Source organism: Neovison vison, chromosome 1 (assembly GCF_020171115.1).
Source record: "Neovison vison isolate M4711 chromosome 1, ASM_NN_V1, whole genome shotgun sequence".
In the NCBI taxonomy this organism is placed as follows: domain Eukaryota; kingdom Metazoa; phylum Chordata; class Mammalia; order Carnivora; family Mustelidae; genus Neogale; species Neogale vison.
Genome location: NC_058091.1, coordinates 75496708 through 75515391, shown reverse-complemented (window position 1 = coordinate 75515391; position 18684 = coordinate 75496708). Strand labels below are relative to the sequence as shown.

General features: G+C 41.5%; 1 non-coding gene across 1 annotated transcript; it reads right to left on the bottom strand.

Annotated features, from left to right (window-relative positions):
* Nucleotides 1-9364: 9364 nt before the first annotated feature.
* Nucleotides 9365-9471, bottom strand: LOC122897981. The gene has a single exon (XR_006382755.1). It is a non-coding gene; the product is annotated as a U6 spliceosomal RNA (small nuclear RNA).
* Nucleotides 9472-18684: the final 9213 nt, after the last annotated feature.

The following is an 18684-nucleotide window of genomic DNA, read 5'->3' as shown; positions in this document are numbered from 1 at the left end:
GCAGTGGCAGGCCAAGGAGATCTTCTTGCCCATCAACAGAGCCACCATCATTCCCTAGCAATATGCTCTAGTAACAGGGGACATCAGCGTTTGGTTGGCTAACGCAGCTCTCCTGAGTATCAACCGGTATAAAGGTACCCTTCCGCTAAATTTGGGCTTTATTGACTTCATCTTCCCTGGCCTGGAACAATAGTGTGATTAATCTGTCATTGGTTTGGAGTATGTTATTTCTTTATTGGGTTATTAAGAGACGTTATCCTGTATGTATTTGTTTTTGAAATTCCTGCCGTGAGCCTGTGATAAATAAATAGCACAGACAGACTCAACTCTGAGGATTAATTTGCCACCCCCCAAAACAGTGATCAACCAAGTCAACGTTACTTGGATCAGACTGAGATTTGATTACCAGATTTAGTGAATTCAGTGTCATTCGTGGTGGTGACGGGGCAGTTTCAGTGTAGAAGGGTGAGCAGAGTCCTAACTGGGGATCGTTTCAGAGAAAACAGGAGTGGGTATTACAACTCATTTCAAATTCAGTGGGTCTACTAGAGAAGAGGCTTTTTGTTGTTGTCTTTATTTTTAAGAAAGAAGATATTATATGTTTATTTACCAATAGCAGTAATCTAGTAGCGAGTGAAAAATTGATGATGTAAGAGAGAAGAGAGACAAACGCTGGAATGATGGCCTTGAGCAGATAAGAGAGGATGCAATTCAGCGTACAAGTTGAAAGATTAATCCTAGAACTGTGGAGAATTCACCCAGAGTACAGGAGGAAAGAAAGTCTATAGTGACTAATTAATGGCAGATGTGATCATGGGGGTTTGTAGGGTTCTCTTCTGATTGCTTCTATTTTCTCACTGAAATAGGAATCAAAGTCTAGACTAGATTATGTTGTAGTAACAAGCAGCCTCTGTATTGTAGCCCTTTATCATAGTGAAGCCTTGTTTCTTGATAATGTCTAGTGCGACGAGCCCCGGGAGGCTGCTTTAACTCATCCAGGAAGCTAGGGGGCGCTCTGTGCTCCTCTATGGTTCAGACTTGGGGTGGGGGGGGGAATTGAGTGGGATTTACCTCTTAAAGTATGTCCTTGGAAGTGACAGACCCTTCTCCGTGTCATTGGCCAGAAGAAGAAACGCCACCATATCTAACTTTAAAGTGGGGCTCTGGAATGTAATCTTACCATGCTTCTTGAAGGAAAGGAAGCCAGGGTATTTGTGTATGGAAGAGGAGGCACTGGCTGGTTATGGAGAATGAAGGCATAAAATAATTGTTTTGGAGAGTGGGACAACAGGACTAAGTATGACTAAGCACCAAAAGAATGCCAAGGATAGTGGGGCATGTATTAGAAAGGGTTAGGAAGATGGACTCGAAGCTATTTTTATAGTGCTAGATGGGGCTAAAAGAAGGAGGGATCGGAAATCAAGAGGTTTCCTAGAGGAAAACAAAAACCAACAAAAGGTCCAGTGGAAAAAGAAAGATGACGATGTTTGATGTGCAGAAGGATATAATGAGGAACATTCTAGAGATGGGACTGCAAGCCAGATGGTAGACGTGAGGTCCAACCTGTAGTGTTTCTTTCTGAGTGGACTTTTCCTCTTCTTTTGCCAACAGTGCCTTGATTTCCTCATTTATGCAGGCTTTATTTAGTCTTCGTGGGTAGCTCCACTTGTATTTGTCACTTGCTCTACAAAACACATGTAAGTTCTCTTTCCTTTGTGTAGTGAGCTGTAAAGAATTTCTCCAGTTGCCTAAGTAATCAGGAGTTAGAAGACATTAAGTTGATGAGAAATTATGAATTGCATAGATGTAGTTTCTGAGAGGCCCTATTGTAAAGATGATAATGGATTTTTGAAGGGGTTTTATTATCCAAAAATAAATTGTTAGGACGATTCAAAAAAGTACTGTCAACTTGTTGCTTTTCTAAATTCCAAAGATGGATCAGGACTTGTAACAGGGCTTGTTTCTTGCTTGTCATCAAAAATACCAAGAAGAAGGTGACTAATGGCCTCCCAAGGATATCTGCCTGCTAATCTCCAGAGCCTGTGAATATGTTATATAATGCGGCAAAGGGGAATGCAACATGTGGAATTTAGTTTGCTAATCAGCTGGATTTAAAATAGGGAGATCTGGGGCGCCTGGGTGGCTCAGTGGGTTAAAGCCTCTGCCTTCAACTCAGGTCATGATCCCAGGGTCCTGGGATTGAGCCCCGCATCAGGCTCTCTGCTCAGCAGGGAGCCTGCTTCCCTCTCTCTGCCTGCCTCTCTGCCTGCTTGTGATTTCTGTATGTCAAATAAATAAATAAATAAAATCTTTAAAAACAAAGTAAAATAGGGAGATCTTATTGGATTATCTAGATAGGACAAATGTAATCACAAGGGTCCCTGAATGTGGAAGAGCAAGACAGAAGATTAAGTATGAGAGTTATGTTATATGAGAAAAGATTCAGCTGGCCATTGCTGGCTTTGGAGATTGAAGGAGGTCATCAGCCAAGGAACAAGGACAGTCTCTACAAGGTAGAAAAGGCAGGAAAATTGGGTTTTCCTCTCAGACCTCCAGAAGGGAATGCAGCCTGGCCAACACCTTTATCTTAGCCCCATGAGACCTGCTTTGGACTTCTGACCTCCAGAGCTGTTAGATAATACATTTGTGTTGGATCAAGAGTGTTCTAAGTGTGGCAATGTGTTATGCAGCAATAGGAAACTAGTAGAGTGACTAATCATATTGGATGACCTTGACCCCTTTTTACCAATTACCCTTTTGCACTTTTTTTTCCCCCCTGAAGAAGGGAAATTGGCAAGGCTGTTTTTACTCTACCAAACCAATGACTTATTTCAAGGATCTGTGTTGGCCAATCAGTAGCATTGGGGGAAATAGGAACCAATTTGTCACTACAGAAGGGTTGCCCATTTTAAGCAATGGGCAGGGAAAACTCTTTGGCACCATTGACTCGAGTCCACTAGAAGAAAAGATTAAATTAGCCGCTTTCGCCAGAAGGACTCTTTCCTTGGGCTCACTATGCACTTCAGGTGAACCTGTGGCTATCCTGAAGTTGTCTGCAGATTGGGTTACTTCTGAGGATTTTTCTTTTTTTTTTTTTAAAGATTTTATTTCTTTATTTGACAGAGAGAAATCACAAGCAGATGGAGAGGCAGGCAGAGAGAGAGAGGGGGAAGCAGGCTCCCTGCCGAGCAGAGAGCCCGATGCGGGACTCGATCCCAGGACCCTGAGATCATGACCTGAGCCGAAGGCAGCGGCTTAACCCACTGAGCCACCCAGGCGCCCCCTGAGGATTTTTCTGTCGATCAGATCCTTTAAGAAATCTGCGACCAGAATGAGAAAGTTGCTCGGGTGAGCAGCCACGGTGCGGTACGCGATGCTCTCCGGTCTTGGTGTTGCAGTAAAAAAACTTGGCAGTGGGTCTCTCCTTTGCTAGTGACATTGATTGTCACAGAGCACACCTCGTCTTAATCTTCCCAACCTCCCTCATGATAGTACTAATCCTGCATTTCAGATGAGGAAACCACAAGACACAGAAGACGAAAAACTGGCCTCATTGTTTTTTGTAGCCAGCAAACCATGGTAGCCAGCATTTGTAGCCAATAAACCATGGTTCCAGAATTGTGTCCACCTCCAGAGCTTTCTTCCTGGGACATCCTGCTGTTCCCCGGACAGCTGGCTATTAGTATCTGCTTCCTATCATTGCGAATAGTAAATGAGATTCTGTACCTGGAATAGAGTTTGTAAACTGTTATTTAGGTAAAGAATTGGGGAAGAGTATAGGTAACAATAGATCAGTGGAGAAAATTTGCCCTGAAAACAATTGTAAGTATGCTTTAGGAACAGACTGAAAAGAGTAGAGATACCAAAATCCAAGTTATTTTTTTTTTTTTTTCCCCTTAAGCTATTCAAGGAAGAAATCCTGCTTCCTCCTGCTATATCAGATTAAAAATCATAGTCGATCTCTATCAGTGGTTCTTAACCTCGGGGTGATTTTTGTCCCAAGGGAACACTTGGCAATGTTTGGAGGCATTTTTGGTTTTCATAAAGTGGAGGGGTCACATGTAGTGGGCAGAGGCCAGGACTGCTGCTAAAATTCCTACAAGCACAAGACAGCCTCCCGCAACAAAGAATTATCTGGCACGAAGTGTCACTAGTATTGAGGTAAAGAAGCCACAGTCTCTATGAACAAAAAGAAAATGCTGGCAATTACATCCCTTATATTGTTGATAAAGTATCAGTGACAGAAAACCTGTGTTATGTTTATATTAGAATGAATTAGGAAATAAAGTAAATAACAAAGTTTCACATGTAACCCCTCTTGTTTTCAGTGGCATAGCAAAACTCCAGAGCTGGGCCCTGACAGAGTCTCTAGACAGATAAGGGGAGTTAGAGGAAGGTTTTGATCATTTGCATAACCCAGCGAAAACAGAGCAACTCCCGCTCACACACTATTAATGTGAAAGAGTAAGTCTGGGAGGGAAGGAACGTTACAAAGGGAATGTTTTTTCAAGACAGAGATTGAGGGTTTTTTTCTATTTTGCCCCTTATCTTACCTGTGCCATCTGGATTACAGAGTGGGGGATTTCTACAGGTAGAAAGACAACATTCCTGTTTTATTATGTTTAACATTATTTGAGTAAATAATTCCTTACATTGGTTTTCTAGTAAGCCTTCAGATCTTCTCCACAGATGTCCATCTCCGGTGACTAAATGTTTTCATAATTGGACAGGAATCTTCAGCTGCCCTATCACCCCATCCTAATCCTATGGAACAGTCTCCAACTTAAAAATTCTTTGACTTGGGGCACCTGGGTGGCTCAGTTGGTTAAGCCTCTGCCTTTGGCTCAGGACATGATCCCAGAGTCCTGGGATCTAGCCCCACATTGGGCTCCCTGCTCAGTGGAGAACCTGCTTCTCCTTCTCCCTCTGCCTGCAGCTCTGCCTACTTGTGCTCTCTCTCTGTCAAATAAATAAATAAAATATTTTTTTAAAAAAATCTTTAACTTAAGAAGTACATATCTGAGCTCATGGAATATTTCTCAGTTTTATCATGATGGTGATACAGGGCAGGAAGATTCTTTGGGGTAGACACTGTCTGATCCATTTCTTCTCCTCAGAAGCTAAAACCTAGCATGATGTCCCCCTAGACATGGTGATGAGGAAAAGGTAGTGGGAGGAGGTGGAGAAGGGAGACCCATCCGGGGCTAGCATCACCTTGCCCAGAGGTGTTAATAGAGTGACAAAACCAGGAGCTTAAAATATCAACTCGAACAAAACCAATCTCTCTGGAAAATGGATCTCAACTTCTAGCAAAAGGGATGCCGTTGGTCCAAGGGCTCCAGTTTTTGCCTAAAGCAAGAGGATTCAGGATTGGAAGACACCTGTGCCCTTCTTCTCCCGAGCCCAGGGGAAGCAGGGGAGGCCGGGAGCTGGAGGGCGAGCGGTCAGACTGCCAGGAGGTCCTTCCTGTCTCTGACACCATGGTCCGTTGACCACCAGAGCCCCCCAGGGCAGCACATCTGTTCTGCTCTTTCTGCAGCTTCCTCCTCTCTCTTAAGAGGAGCATGTAACCCGCCTTTCAAACGGGAGCAGCAGTGGGCTCGTGTGCGCCTTCAGCTCTTTCCAATTCTTTCCCAGGCCCACTCTCCCCCAATAAATGACACATTGTAGAAGGTGTTTTACAGCTCCACATGTTAATAGAACCTATCACAGCAATCACGGCAAAAACACAAGATCACCCAATAGGAGCCAGATAAATAGGAAGTCATTTATAAAAGAGGGAGCTGGACTGCCTTCTGCTTCTAAAATTCTAAGCTATGAAGCACCATTTCCTCAAGGCTGAAGGATATGCTGCTTTGTACACAGGCTCTTCTATGAGCAGAATTAGCTTGTCTTCCTAGATTCTACTATAAACAAGTGAATGAATGAAAATGGGATCATTGAATCTGCTTTTCGCATCTGTCCTAGGGATTCAGGATGGAATGTCTGCAGAGCACTGTAGGACTCCTCAATATCATTATATTTAGAAGATAATAATCGTGGATACATAGTTGCAGACTGCACTATCAGGTATTTTTTCTTCAGACTTTCATTAACGATGAACATTTTCTTCTTCTTTTGAGGTGGGGAAAACAATTCGGAATAGAGATCAAGGTCTCAGTTTAACTGGCAAGTGTCAAAAGTTGACTCATCATCCTTTGTTACTTGGTGATTAATGTTAGTTAATTGCCTACAGTTTGCTGTTGAGCTAATTTATGAGCACAGAGAGGATCTATTAATGTAGAAGTCACAAGCAAAATAGTCAAGTGCTGTTGAATAGATCTGTGGAGACTGTCCACCGCCATATTCAGGATGGGTGAGAGAGAAAGGTGCGGGAACAGGCAACGCGTCCCCACCTTCTCAGGAAAGACAAACAGGAATAAAGTCTTCTTGGAGGCTCCTTTGGCAATCATTTCCCCGCTATTTACATCGTCACCACCTGTGGTATTAGAAAATGACCACTAGGTGACACCATTTCACCAGCGTTCTTTTTCATCAGCAGGAGGAAGCTGGTGGGTAGGGCCTTTCTGGATCTTGGAATACATTTACTGTTCTGTGTTTGCTAATTTTGACTTAGAGAAAGCTTTCTGCTCCCTCCACACTTCCCTGGATTTGCCTATCTTTCTTGTTTCTCGTGTTTTTCTTTGATTCTTGGGAATCTGAGTCAATACCTAGGGACAGGTACGTTGATGGCCCCATGGTGCTGATAATCGAAACAGAAAACTTAAAGTAGAGAAACAGATAGTGACCTTTTATTGAAGGCTTATTATGTGATAAGGGCTTCCCAGGTATTATTTACGAGACTCTCAGCAACTCTGTAGGCTTGTCTTCATTTTATGAGCAAAGAAATAAGGTTCAGAGAACTGAAGCCTCTTTCCCCAGGATACCCAACAAGGAGGTAAAGAGGCACAGCATGAATCCAAGTTTATTTGTAATGTCAGGGCATTACTGATCTCTGGACCACTCACAGAACTTGAATATTGGGTACGTGAGGAAAAAAACCCAGGAGTCCAGTCTTTGTGAAATTCATAATCTAAAAGAGGATATATAGTAAAAATAAAGGGGTGATTAAATTAAAAATAAAAGAAATTGAGCAAATTATTTGTAACACACACACACACACACACACACACACACACACATATATATCCACACATATGTAGTTCTGCCATTGGCATTCAGAATACATTATGTCCAAGAACTTTTGCTAAAAGTCAAGCATGCTATTTAAGAAAAAATCTATGAACATCAAATAATACATAAAGGTATATATTTTAAACTACTTAATACTCCCTACAAAGGACAAAGAATCTAAAATGCATTTTCAAATATTTTACATGAATGATTTGAGAGACATATGCAGTGATTCATGTAACTATTTAGAGTCAACATATATGTGTGTGTGTGTGTGTGTATGTGTGTGTGTGAATGCCATATATATATGGCATTTATAAGACCATAAACTTATAAAGGGTACTGAGATTACCAGGAACACTTATCAGGTATCAAAGTCAAGAAAACAGCCTGAAGTTGATTCTTCTCTTGGAGTAGAATATTCCTGTAGGGGACAGTTCTGAAGACAGGAGTGATAAGGGCAGGATGGAGACCAATTATTCTTGGATTTGACTCTCAAACTCATGAATCCTTATTGTTAATGTTTTTTGTTTCATTTTGGTTTTTTCCAGGATAGTCGAATTTGCTCTATGTCCTCAGAGGTGGTATCTCAGTGAGAGCTCTCTACACAGTTGAAGGAGACCTAAGTTAAATGTTCTGAGGGTTAAGAAATCCAAATATTCCAGGTTATTTATCCTATAGAACCATAAGAGCAGCAAGAGCCAGGGATCTCATAATACTAGACTAAGTGAATGTTTCTCGGTGGGAGGCTGGGCATCACACCTGGGACCTTGCATATATCACTGAGTTTAATCTTAACACAGCCCCATAAGATGTGCATTAAATTAGTATTTCCCCAGGATGTCAAGCTTAGGCAGGTTGTGTAATTCACCAGAAAGCCCCCAGCTAGCAAGTGGTGAAGCTGGGATTCCATCCAAATTGGCAGATCAAAGAACCCAGCTTTTAACCTTTAAATACACTGCTTCCATTTAACGTGCTACATGGCAGTGAGCAAATGCTCTGGCCATGGTAATCCTAACTTAAATTTGATTTATAAGTTTCAAAGAACTTGCAAGTATGTTATTGGATTTGAGGCTAGCAACAATCCAGTGAGAAAGACGGCTTAGATTTTCTTACCATGCCTTTCCCTCCCACTCCCCTTCCTCCTCCTCTGACACACATGCCTCCAACCGAGTTTAGTAAACCCGGATTAAGTCACAGAGCTACTCGGTGGCAGACCCGGACTCAAACCCAAAGTTCTCATCCTTAGCCCATCGCCTTTCTCCTGCAATAGCAATACCCCTTTATAGTAAATAATGCATTTTTAAGTAAAAGTTCTGCCATTGGCATTCAGAATACATTATGTCCAAGAACTTTTGCTTAAAGTCAAGCATGCTATTTAAGAAAAAATCTACGAACATCAAATAATACATAAAGGTATATATTTTAAACCACTTAATACTCCCTACAAAGGACAAAGAATCTAAAATGCATTTTCAAATATTTTACATGAATGATTTGAGAGACATATGCAGTGATTCATGTAACTATTTAGAGTCAACATCTGTGTTTTTTGTGTGTCATATAGAGACTTGTGCTTTATTAACACAAACAGAACACAATAGAGGCATAAAGATAAGAACTCTGGTCACATAGAGCCTAAAAGATCACAGTGAGTGTTTATAAAGTCCCAATCTTCCCGGTACCCTCTAAGCTGCAAAGTTCTGGGACCTCAGGTCAGGGGAGAGTGGCCCAAAGGAAAGGGCCTGAGGGTAGTCGACATTGGGTGTGGAGTGAACAGGGGAAGGATATGACATAGTCACTGTACCACTCTGGACCCTGGCTCCTCACCGGTAACAGGAGCACCAGAAGACCTCTAAGATCACTATAATACCAAGCAAGATTTCTTCATCTGATAACATTTGGAGATTTGTTTTACTCAGCAAAAAAGCCAGAATTTTTAAGAATGGTCCAGACTGAGAAGTAGATTACAAACTTTTCCGTTACTCTTTATTATTTTTCATCTATTTTTTTAATGGAGAATTTTTTTCTTTATTGAGAAACTTAAGACTTGAATATATCAAATAAAACCAATTTCTGGGGGGAGGGGGGAATCAAAACCCACAATAGAAAAAAGAAGTTAAACATTGTCTGCACTACAGCAGAACCCAGAGAATGTATTCTTTTAATCGAAAGATTCCAAGCACTTTATAAAAATACGGAATGCTTCACAAGTTTGGATATCATCCTTGCAGGGGGACGATGCTAGCCTTCTCTGTATCATTCCAGTTTGGGTATATGTGCTGCCGAGGTGAGCACCCATGACCCTTCTTTTTTTTTTTTTTTTTTTTTTTTTTTTAAGATTTTATTTATTTGACGGAGAGAGAGGAATCACAAGTAGGCAGAGAGGCAGGCAGAGAGAGAGAGGGAAGGAAGCAGGCTTCTCGCGGAGCAGAGAGCCCGACGTGGGGCTCGATTCCAGGCCCCTGGGATCATGACCTGAGCCGAAGGCAGCGGCTTTAACCCACTGAGCCACCCAGGCGCCCCACCCATGACCCTTCTTTAAACGTGAATTCATAGATGCTGAGAAACCACATGGACATAGAAAACCCAGGTTTTATTTTCAGAGCACCTATCTGCCCTGTGCTTCCGCTAAAGCAGGCAGGATGGATGCTCAGGGTCAGGTTCTTTGCCACTGGTGGCAGAAAAAGTGATCAAACGCTGCTAAAAAGGAAATGCTCAGGGACACACAGAGTCCCCGCACTTGATGGTTCCTCGGTCGCGGGCTCACTAGCGGCCACACTGGCTACTGGTGAGAGGTGGCGCTCTTCACCAGCAGATCACCCAGGTAAGCCTCGGGCCGGGCCGGAGGCTTACCACTTCATTACATCCCTCTAATGGGCTGCAGATGTGCCATATAAACAAACGTGGAATGCATGAATATCCTAAAAGTGATTGTCAAGGCATCACATTCCCTTGGATGGCAAACTTCCTTCGGCATTAAAAGAAGAAAAAGGGAAGAAGAAGGAAGAGTAGAAGAAGAGGATGAAGAAGAAGGAGGAGGAAAAAAAAAAAAGAATTAGAGGAAGAAGGGCAAGAGTGGGGGAAGAGAGAAATCTGCAAAAACTTCCAGTGTTTCCAGAAATGTTTGTATTCCCTTGGGGGCCAGCCTTAAGCTAACTGGAAAAATTTGGGTTCTGGATTAGTGTGACAAAGAGGTGAGGCTGGCTTAGCTTTTGATTCTACAGGTAGAAACGATTGGTTTTTTTAGGATTGGTTAGCCACAGCTTTGGGCTTCTAGGTATTAGCATTTGTAGAGTGCTTTAGAGAAGAAGACCAAAGTCTTGGAGACTTTCAAAGGTCGAAGTGATATTCTTAGTTTTAAAAAAAAAAAATGTAATACTGTAAATAGTACTGTAAATAGAAATTAAAACCTTAGAATTTAATAAACTGTGGCTCAAATTTAACACAGAACTCCCAGAAAACAAGGCACATGGCTCTGGTTCCCTGGTTTGAACTGATGGTATGACAGGGTGCATCCTTTTATACCTTTCAGGTAATGAACTAAGGGTTGGAATTTTTCCTTGGCCTTGCAGCCAAGCTGGCTCCCACTCTGTTAGCCTCCCGGGCCTGGTGAACTATTTAGCCTGTGTACAAGTATCTTCAGGTCATGCTTGAATTCCTCCAAAGATGGAGAACTCACTGTCTCTCATGATGGCCCACCTTGGACAGTGCTTCTTATTAGGTCATTCTATTTATACTAAAATGAAATCTGCTTAGCAGAGGTTATTTTTTTAATTCATAAAACAAAACAATACTTTAGAGAACATTTGGAGCATCTGCCACTTGTTAGGCCTTAGGAATAAAATGATGAGAAGAGGGGCACCTGGGTGGCTCAGTGGGTTAAGCCTCTGCCTTTGGCTTAGGTCATGATCTCAGGGTCCTGGGATCAAGCCCTGCATGGGGCTCTCTGCTCAGCAGGGAGCCTGCTTCCCTCTCTCTCTGCCTACTTGTGATCTCTCTCTCTGTCAAAAAATTAATAAAATCTTAAAAAAAAAAAAAGATGAGAAGAATAGATATAGTTTAGCTGATCTTGTGGGATATCTAGTCCAGTTTGATGGGTCTCAATTTTCTCTATCCTAATATTCCCAAGAAATAGGTCATAGTCCTGTGGACAACAGTGGCACTGTACAGAATCAACACCTGCTGAATTTGGTGTGTAGATGCTTTTCTAGCAAGTGAGTCTCCCTCCAGGCTGGTAATCCACAACATCTCAGCAGAGAAAGGGACCGTAACCTGAAGAGGTCCCTAAGTGACTCTACTTACCACCACACCCCCATTTAAGAATCACTGCTCTGATGGTTCTATATTCCTATAGAGGTCCAGTCCTACATCAACAGGATGTCAGATCAAATATCTGAAGAAAACTGTCATATATCTTTCTTCCCACCATTATCATTTCTTCCGGCTAAACGCGCCACAGAATTCAAACTATGATTCCTGTATTCTTGAAGAAAAGACTGGCTCAGAGAAAGCCATTGAGAGCAGCTGTAAAGGCATCCACATCTGTGCAAAGTGGAACTGAATCCATCAGGCCAAACCAACAGCTGAGGAGGAATAGAGGTGATGAGCAGGGAGAGACCTGAGCTTTGTGGAGCTCCTTATAGATGTGGTCTTTCCAAGGGAACATAGTCTGCAGTGGCCACAAAAGTGTGGGGGACATGGAGAAGAGTGTACCTCAGTCCCCTACCTTCTTGTCTTCCTTCATCCTAAGATTGTTCCTTGATGGGGGTTAGAAACCAGGTGGAAGAAAGCATACTCTGTACCGTGGCGAAGTTCAGATTTAGAGACAGAGAGATAGAGAGAAGCAGGAAAAGACAGAGAGAGAGGAGGGAAGAGGAAGAAGAGGAAGGAAATACAAGCTAAGATAAAAATCGTTCCAGCTTATGTAGCTGGAATGCTTATAATGTAAAGAGACAGCTGCATTAAGGGTTAGACCCCACTGCCTGATTAACATCATTTGATCTTTTGCTATTGAAAAGACCCTGTGAATTTTCAAAGGCAGTGGGCGTCTTAAATAAAACCAGGAGTCTGGGTTAGCAGGAAGCTGTTAAAAAATAGCTCACTTTTCCTTTAGTAATCTCTTTGTCCTACTGGCTTCACAATCTTCAGTTTTCTTCTTCGTATTATTAGGGTGTTGCCCCTAAATCTGAACATTGGGGTCCTGGGAAGTTTGATACGACAAAAATAAACATGAAAAAAACCATGATGACCTAAATTGGTCAGATCAGATTTTTTCCCATGAATATCATCCTGGGGAGCTTCTTTTTTGGTTTTGCTTTGAGATTTTTTTTTTTATCCTTTACTCTCCATGGCCAGCAATCACCACTCAGTCTCAGTGAGAGAGATAAGTGCATCATTCATCACACAATGCCATTTTCATGTTTGACTTTCTATTTTGTTCATCTGCTTTTCTTTTTGTGAGTTTCAAGTGAGGTTGGAACTCTTACTGATGTAGAGATCGATTGTCAGAAAGTCAGAATTTTCCACTAGCCAACTTGCAGCAAAGTATTGGTGGGAGGAATCAGAGCATCTCCACACCCATGCTGTCATCCTAGGGTGGCCAGGCAAAGAGGTGGGAGGGCCTCTGGTCATTTGAGAGGACCAAGCAGTCGTCATAACTAGTTCAGACTATGTGGCCCATTCAGCTCTTGGCATTGCTGCCAAGCCAGCCAACAAAGGAGCATTGTAATCCTGACAGTTTCCCAGCATTGACTGGACAGGCGCAGACCACCAACCAGCTCCCTTCGCTTCTACTGTTCCCAAGTGAGACCATGAATGGAAAAAAGTCAGTGGCAAAAATCCCACATCCTGCTGAAGTTGGTGTGTAGATGCTTTTCTAGCAAGTGAGACTCCCTCCAGGCTGGTAATCTTCATACCTGTTTCCTTTTTCTGTTTTGCTTGTTTGTTTTTAAATATAGTTAGCTTGAATGGTAATGCATAATCCTCATTGATGCCTAGCAAAAAAATATTAGGTTTTGAGTTTTGAAAAATAAAGCATATGGAGTGCAATAAATATGGAGAATGGGAAGTGTGATAAAAATAAAATATCATAAATGTAAAAAAGGTAAACTGAGATAAGCTTCTAAGTTAAGAAGCTAGTGGTAGGAGCCACTATGATTCTTAAGAAATTAAATTCGGGAGTATCAGAATATGGTTTTCAGGTAGAAATGGAATCATTTTAACTCATTTTAACGTTCTGAATATGCATCCCAAAGCTGCCCTTTCTGTACACCAAGCCAAGGACATGTCCAACTCTGATTTTAAAAATTGCAGTAAGCAAAGTAAAATATTTAAGAACAGTGTAAATTCAGAGATACTTATCATGTACTTGTTACTGAAAGTCAGAAAGTTTTTTAACAATCAGATGAAATGATTTTTTAATACATTTTAACAGTAAATGTAGCATAATTTTATTTATTTAAATTGTCTTTTTTAAATAAGTGCAGATTACAGTGATGGGATGCCATGTTTACTTACCAGTTATCAAATATTCAAATGACGGTGCTTCATGCTGGTAGCATAGGTGAAATGAAAATATAGTGTTTAACCCGGATCCACAGTTTTAGAAAGCAATTTAGGAAAAACTTAGTAGTACTCTGTCCCTTTGATTCAGTTATCCTACTTCTTAAAATAGATTTATGTGTTAACAAATATATATATATTTATGTGTTTATGTATTAAATACACATTAGATAATATTATACTAAAGGCAAAGTAAGAAAATAAATATAGTATTATTCATCAGAGCAAAAATAAAAACAAAAACAAAGAACAGGTTAAAAACAAAGTCCCCAAACAAAATGAGAACAATAGAGTTGCTTCATAAGTAAATTATTAGCTCTAAGTAAAGGTACAGGAGAAGATACTATGTCGCTATTAAAATTGATGTTTCCAAAGATTCTTAAAAATATGGGAGAACGCGTGTATGAATATAGGTGAAAAGAGAAGCTGTAATTGAGTAATTGGTCACGATCTAAGCATACAAAAGCACAATAACACACTAATGGTCAATTGTCTTGTTTGGCAAAACTATGGTTGGTGTTTCCCTGTACATTTCCATATTTTCAAAATTATTACCAAAGAACATATGCCATATTTCATAATCATTAAAAAATTGTATTTAAAAAAAACCTTTCTTCTACTGCAAAAAGACTACTAAAATTTCTAAATGTCCATCTCCCTTATGCTTAAGGGTTATTTACTTAAACACAATATGACCAGGAAGCCCTGCTGAGACAAATTCTGATGCTGCTTAGATTGACTTTCCCTTCCTTTATTTTCTTCTTGAGCCACCCCTGAAAATGTACAATAGGTAAAGCAACATAACTTGGGGTTATTCTTCTCCTGTGACCCCAGTATTGCCTCTGGGCTTGTCTGAGTTGGCGTATTGTGGAGAGAATGCTGAGTCCTGCACTGTGATAGAACAATCCAGAATATCCAGCCCACCAGAACCTGTACCCCGGGGGAATAACTCCCTTAGCAACAGCCAAGCCACACGATGTCCCTCATGGAAGGTCTCACCAAATGTCACAGGTTTGAAAACTCGTGATGGTCACAGTGCTTTTTTATTTTATAGCCCAGGATTTTTTCAATTTTGTTTCATACATAGCTAATATACAAGTCTTTTTCTACTAAACTCCAAGAAGACAGGTATCAGGTGTCTCGTGCAATCAATCATTCATTCAGCTAGGAATTTTCAAACACAAGAACACTTGTGTTCTCTGAAGCCGTGGAGCCCGGTGGTTAAGAGCATCAGCTTTGGAGCTGGACCCAGTTCCATAGCACTAACCTTAGGCCAAGGCAGGAGGTGGAACAGTATGTGGGGATCTGAACCAGGATGCCTGTACCCGTTCTGGCTGCTGACACTAGCAATGAGGACTAAACAGGGTCAAAGGGCACATTTCTGTGGAGCCTGTGATCTTTGTATCCATCCTGCCTTTTATGCCTTCTTCCAGGTTCCAGGGACCTTAGAATTTTCTACCCAACAGCCCAAGCCCAATTCCAGTCTGCTCAGGCTTCTTGCCAGGTCTGTTTCTCCGAAAGTGCATTATACCAGTGGAGGGGGGATCACTTGTAGGCTCAGAGGGGGTCAAAGGACACACTTTTGGGCAGTGTGTGCAAGAAGTGTGGCCTTCAGACTAGCACAGAGTTCTTGCGAAAATGAAAAATGCTTAACACAGTGCCTACTATGCAGTGAATGCTTAGCAAATGTTATTTCTGATGTATTCTTAGTATCTTATTAGGTAATATTTTCTGTTTTGAAAGAGAGAAAGAGAGAGAGAAAAAACAACCATGAGAATACAAGCTTCTAAAGGAGAATACTATTTTAATTTTTGGTATACAAAATGGAATTTTTTTTTTTTCATTTTATCAGTAACTTGGCTGTTATCCTGGCCCAATTCCAAAACTCTGTATTCAAGCTAATTACATTCCTCCCCCACTGGATAAATTATTCTTCACTTCCCCCATAAAAACCATCATGTTATACTTGTGAAACAAAATAGCTTCTGTGTTCTACCACACAGGCAAAAAATGGTTGTATTTCAATACATACTGTATTTCTCTGTGTGACTAAGCTGAGGGCTGCATTGGGATTTATTACAGTGAGACGTGAGTTTCATTTGATGATGAATCTGAATAAAGATAGATTCCCTATTAAATGGAGCGCTGTCACAAGATGCCTTCTCCCAGTGACTTAATATGTGGAGAGGTTTTTTTTTTGGAAAGATTCTATTTATTTATTTGACAGGCAGAGAGAGATCATAAGTAGTTGGAAAGGCAGGCAGGGAGAGAGGGGGAAGCAGGATCCCTGCTGAGCAGGGAGCCCGATGGACCCTGAGATCATCACCTGAGCCGAAGGCAGATGCTTTAGCCACCTGAGCCACCCAGGTGCCCCACCATGCGGAGAGTTTTTAAGGCATTATTTGGGTTGAGACTAAGCAGATGTGAGCTGTGGAGTCCACCTCTAAGTTCCTGTATTCATAAGCAAGTCATTTACTTGTCACTTTGACTTTTTTAATGCCAGAGGCATGAGCATTCCTGAAAGGGCTAACCCAGTGTTCTGACTTTCATTCTGAATTAATTAAGAGATGTGATTTTTAAGACAAAGCTGTTAAAACTAGAGACAAAAACACTGAGGTTCATTAGGAAGTCTCTATCCTCTTTCCTTTGCTCTGAGTTTAACATCACTTAGTTCTAAAATCCTTTTTTGGTGTCTGATTGAGGAAGGTGAGTTTCATCTCTTAAGATCACAGAGTGTTGAGCAGGTGGGGTTGGCTAAATCCGAGTGGCACATTTTCATGAGGACCAGCAGTTTAGGACTCAAGGCTCAGCTGAGAGCACAAGCTCCCCTTTGAGAACTGTCCCAAGAAACATCATCCCTAAATCTAAACTATTCTAAATATAGGTATCTCCTCCACCCCGCCATGAATCAAAAGTCTGCAGTATGCCACTTTGCTTTCACAAAAAAACTACTTTAGTACCTATTTTCGATAACTGAAGGAGATCTGAAGAGGGTTTTCACATTTAAGAAAAAAAAAAAGGAAAAACAAAAATAGTATTCAGTGTTTGTTTTGCAGTGTGTTGTTAGGGAAGCTGCACAGCCCCAGTGGCGAGAGTGGCCCCCGCCCCTCCCCCCGACCTCCTTCCCCGGGAACTACACTCAGCACGTGAGCATCGAGCAGACAGAGCTCTGACTTGTGTCTGTGAGCAATCTGGGTTTTATCTTGATTTACTTTGTGCATCCATTTGCAAGATGCATCCAAAGGTATCAGGAAAGTCTAAGGTTATTGATTGGTCTGAGAACAGTTTAAAAATTTTCCATATTACTTAGTGGCAATGGCTTTTTCACTTTATGCCATTTCAGCTTGCAAAAGTTTTTTTTTTTTTTTAAAGATTACTTATTTATTTATTTGAGAGAGAGACAGTGAGAGAGATCGTGAGCGAGGAGAAGGTCGGAGAGAGAAGCAGACTCCCCATGGAGCTGGGAGCCCGATGCGGGACTCGATCCCGGGACTCCAGGATCATTGACCTGAGCCGAAGGCAGTCGTCCAACCAACTGAGCCACCCAGGCGTCCCCAGCTTGCAAAAGTTTTTATAGGGACTCTCTATTCACAGATAGTGGGGGGTAACCGGTGCTTGGTTTTTAGACTTCAAGCAAGAGACAACTCTCACTAAGAGAGTTGCCTTTCCTGCATTGTACCTGTTGGGAAGGGACCTTGTTGTTGTGAATCAGGAGTTCATACCCCAAGACTTTGTGTTGCCCCAGTGTGCGAGGCACTGTGATGTGGCCAGGCACTGTGATGTGGCCAGGCCCGGCTCTGTATGCGGGGAGAAGGGAGGTCATCAGTCTCTCCTGCCCTTGAGGACTTGCTGAGTTACTGTCCTGGTTTCAGGCTGAGGGAACCCAGGTCCAGGGATGTTTCTCTTCTGGATTTACTCTCTTCCCATTCAGTCTGAAATGTTTTTCTCAATCTAAACCTCCACTGCTAAAGCAAAACAGATTATTGAAGCCATGAACCACTTGCTCAGGCCCAGATAACACTTGGGAAAGGGAAGCATCTGAAAGATTCAATGAAAAATAGCTGTTTTATCTGACTGATTCTGAAAAATGATCTCAATTTTTTGTCTTTTGGCTTGTATATACTGAGGTAGATAACACCAAGCAACTCTTTCTGGTGTTTGAGAGTTTTCGAAGTTATTGCCTTAGTCTCCTTGGAAAGATTAGCGGTGGGAATAATTTACATTAGATTATCATCCTGGGTATTACTATTATTTTGCATACTAGGTAGAGCCTTTTCTCCAAACTGGACTCAAATAGGTGACTCCGGAATAGAATTCTTTACTCTGTTCCCAGACTAACGGGTGTTCTGTGTAAGGACGTTCTGCAAGATTCTAGAATGCTGTACCTTATTTATCAAGGCGTGTCTCTCCACAGATGATGAACTATGGAAACGGAAGGAGAGTTTCTGTTCAATTTGTCGGGGAGATTGATGGGCTTGGCCCATGGGAGGTGTTCAGTCAACATCAAGCTTTAGCTAATAAAGAAGGAATTGGGGGTACTGAGTAAACCGAGTAGCAATTCAGTGAAATACCAGTGAATTAGGATCGAGTTAAAAGAACACCTGTTAATTTTGTAGTGCCCCCCTCCCCAGGGAAAGCTTGTGGCAAGAGAATGCTAGATGCTAGAAAAATGAAGTCAGAGCCAATGCAAACACCGTTTATAACCATGGATGAGACATGCTGAAGTTAGACCCCCGTCTGGGAAGCTTGGATTGACCATTTGCTAACCATGTACTTTGGAATAAATTTCTTAACTTCTTAAACTCCTTGGTACCTAAATTTCCTAATCAGCAAAATGATGATAATTTAGTCTTCTTAGTGCTATTGTGAAGATTTATTACTGCAACGTGTATAAAATGCTTAGCATAATACCTGGAACAAAATTAGTACTCAAGAAATAGAAACTCA